This window comes from Crocuta crocuta, unplaced genomic scaffold (assembly GCF_008692635.1).
Source record: "Crocuta crocuta isolate KB4526 unplaced genomic scaffold, BGI_CrCroc_1.0 scaffold296, whole genome shotgun sequence".
Taxonomy (NCBI): domain Eukaryota; kingdom Metazoa; phylum Chordata; class Mammalia; order Carnivora; family Hyaenidae; genus Crocuta; species Crocuta crocuta.
The window spans coordinates 141,362-145,215 of NW_027530504.1; positions in this window are offsets into that span (position 1 = coordinate 141,362).

A 3,854-nucleotide genomic window follows, 5' to 3' on the forward strand; every position below is an offset into this window, starting at 1 on the left:
GGGAGCGACCCCTCCGAGATGTTTGGACCAAGACAAAGATGTATTGCACCAGAAGACCTGAGCGATTTGCATTTTAGAAAGTGCTTTCAGGCTGTGGAGGAGGGTAGAGACCAGCTTCGTGTGGGTGCCCGTCGGGTGGGACACCGCGCGTGCGCCTGGTCCCGGCCAGCAGGGTGGGCCGGAGGCGGCGAGGCCCGCACGGCGGGCATCTTCCTCCTCTCTGCCCACACTCTGTCCCGGAGCCAGCCTCCCCAGCCTGTGCCCCCCGCCCCGCACTCCCGGGCGCCCCTGGGCCCGGCCCAGCCCTGTCTGCTGGAGCCCGCCACAGAGAGCCGCTTTATTTGAGTCCATTTTGCGCGTATGGAAATAACTAGAGGCCTCTGTATTTAATTTGGCTCAGCCCAGAAGATTTTTGGCTGTGTGTGTGTGTGTGTGTGTGTGTGTGTGTGTGTGTGTGTGTNTGTACACACACATGTACGTGTGGAAGGGGGAGAGGGCGATGCCGTACACAGATGAGATCATGGTCGGGGAAGCTGTTTTGCAAACTTTGCTGCTCGAGGCCAGGTAAGCGGTGGGTAGGAGGCCGGGAGAGGGGCTTCGGAAAGTACAAAGCTCTGGGCGGATCCACAGGAGACACTTTTGGTTCCCAAACGGGAAGTGCCTAGTTTGGCGTTGGGCTGGAGAACACTTACCCTGAATCCTTCTCTTTGGCCTTGACCATCCCAGCAGACTCCTGAGCCCTCCTTCTCTGACCAGCCGTGGGCGGGGCACAGCGAGACAGCCCCACACGCCTGGGGGGGCGTAGTAGTTGGCGCAGTGTGCCCCTGCCCGACTCCCACATTTCTGTTGTGCGGGAAGGGCAGGAGTGACCCCCACTGCAGAGAAGAGGCAGCCAGAGCCCAGAGAGGCGAGGTAGCTTGCCCCAGGTCCCTCAGCCCGCGAGCGGGAAGCCTGGTGTCAGCATGGCCTGATCTCCGCCCAGCGCTTCCCCACACTCTGTGGGTGCTTCTGGAGCCACGGGGACCCTGCTCCAAACACAGACACAGGCCGAGGGGGCTTCCAGCCCCAGGAGACCCCCGAGAGTCTTGTTTGAGAATAAACACCAGCAATCAGGGCTTTTCCAGTGACATCCTGACCGCACGGAACTGAGGAAGGAGGCGCCTGGAAAATTGAGGGGGGGGCTGTGATGACCACGAGGCTTTGCATCAGGACCAGCCGGGCGGCGTGGCTTTGGGAAGGTCTTGTGAAAGTTAAGTAGCGGAGGCGGCAGAGCCAAACGCCCGACGTCCCGCCAGCCATGCGCACCGTGGGAAGGCTTGAATCCTGCCCCCCGGGACTTGCTGTTCTAAGCCAGGTCCCCTGGGCGGCGCTGAGCCCAGGCCCGCGGATCGGGCCGCTGCTCTTTGAGACGGGTCCTGTGTGAGCGTCGCAGCAGGCGGGAAGGTGACGAAGGGGGGGCAGGCCACGTGTGGCGGGCAGTAGGGAGCGGTGAGGACTGGGGCCGAGGACGGGCATGTACATCAGGGTGTGGCGGCTGCCCCAGCTCTGTCATCAAGCAGGACTGAGGGCCACGTACGGCCAGATGCTCACCGCCTTCTCCCCCCAAGAAGAGTCAGCAGCCTGGATTTTCATTTATAAAAAAACAAAAAACTTCCAGATGTTAAGTGTTGGTGATTTACTATAGCTTTGGAGGGTATTTTGTTTGTTTCTTTTTTAAATGCTCTTCAGGCCCAGGGCTGTTTAGACCTCGTGAGCCCGTCGTTGGGGGTGGGGGGGCCTCTGTCTTTCAGACAGCTCTGTGAGGTCTGCAGCATCGATACGGGGCGGGGCGTCAGGCCCCCACCCAGCTTCCCCGGGGGCAAGGCTCAGGGTCCCGGATGGGCCTCACCCCTGCCTTGGCCTGGCCCACACAGCACCGGGGAGCATAAAGGGCTTTTTCACAGCCTGGGCTGGGCCTGTCCCGGGCCCAGAGCTCCGGACCCCAGGATGGAGGGTGAGATCCCAGGCAGGTCGAGAACCGCTCTGGGAAGAACGGTGGTGCCACCAGCTCCGGCCCCTCAGCGAGCAGAGGCCCTGGCTGGACTTGACCGCAGGGTGTCTGCGTCGGCCCCAGCCCCTGCCCTCGGCCCGAGCCCCACGGCCGCCCTCGGCCAGCTGGCTTTCAGCCTAAGTAAGAGCGCACGTTTGCCAACCTGTCAAGTGAGACTCGGTTCCCGCTTCCTGTCTGAGGCCCTGCTGCTGCGGGCCTGGCCCCACAGCTTCCCAGGACTGGGGGACATGGGCACGGGGCAGAGGTAGGCCCGGGGGAGCCGAGCCAGGGGTCCCCAAGGGGTGGGGCCGCGTGAGGCCCCGGTTCCCCTGTGACTCGGGCCCTGGGGGGCAGAGTTCTGGGTGCGGACCACTGGTCTGTATCTCGGAGGAACCTTCTGCAGCTTACGATTTCCGAGGCCCAGCTGCAGGGCGAGGGAGCGAGCCCCAGCCCGGCCGCGCGCTGTCAGGGACCCTCCAGGCCTCGGTGCCCCGGCTTGCAAACAAGAGGAGTGAGCCCCGCCCCGGGCTTGCGGGGACCGGACCAGGGGACCCAGGCGAAGAGCCAGGGGGCAGTGGGGTAAGGGGACGCGGCCCAGGGGTCTTGGAAGAAGAGAGAGGTGTGGTCCCGTGGCTCTCGGTGCAGGGGAGAAGGTGAACCGAGGTGCGGCTGTGGGAGGCGCACCTGGCACAGGGGCCTCCGTATTTGCTGAGTGGACAGATGAGTGACGCTACTTCCCAGGTCCGTGTGGGCTCCTTAGTCACCAGTAGCCGTCCGTCCGTCCGTCCACGTGTCCGTCCATCCCTCCGACAAATACTGACTGAGCACCTGCCGTGCTAAGCCGTGTTCTCGGCGCTGGGGATGCCTGATCCAGACCCAGGAGCCACACCCCCGCCCGCCCAGAGCCAGCTTCCTCCCAGCAAGAGCCTGACTTAGAGATCGAATGAATGGAGAAAAGACAGGGAGATGTGCTAGGAGGAGACCCAAGAGCTCGACGTGACCGTGGACGTGGACGTGGCCCCTGTAGATCTGGAAGCCCTTTTCCTTCCCTGCTGCCAGGGCGAGGAGTGAGCTCCCTGGGACCACGCACCCTGAGGGGCCCCCCCGGCCTTGCCCTGAGCTCGGGGTTCATGCACGGCCGCCACCCTTCTCCCGAGGGGAGCCCCCAGAGTCATAAACATTCGAGGGACCACAGGCCCCGAGAGCTGTCTGCCCTCCCCGCCGCCCCGTCCCCAGGACCCTGAATCCCCGTCTTTGCGGCCCATCCGGGGCCCCCGGGCGATTCTCACGGGGGCGACTCACAAGCAGAGGACAGGGCAGCCCAGCCCGTCTCCGGCAGACCGGCCCTCAGACGCTCCTTCTGTTCAGGAGCGAGGCCTGGGCCGGGGAGACTGGAGCCCGGAAGGGTGACCTTGGAAAACGTCTGTCAGGGCAGGGCGAGGGCTGGCTGCCTGCACCGGCCTCGCGGGACAGCGGACTTTTTCCTCCCCTGCGGCTGTGCGCCGACGGCAGCGAAGCCCCGACGGAGGGAGGGCACTGCCGCGGCCCCTCCCGGATAATTCCCTCTAATTAGGCAGGGCATCGTGTCTGCAGGGCACGCTTCGGCTGACTCGCCACGTCGCCTCTAAGCGGTGGCCCCCCCTCCCCCCGCCCCAAGCAGGTGGGAAATCGAGGCTCAGGGAAGCCGGGGCTGGAGAGTCTCCCTGCCACTCACGTTGCCACCGCGTTAGGGTGGTAAGTGCCTTGCGGGCAGGGCGCTCGGGACCCGGGGGTGAGGAGCAGGGCCGGTGCCCCCGCCAGCCGGGCGGCCCGCAGGCCGCCCCCC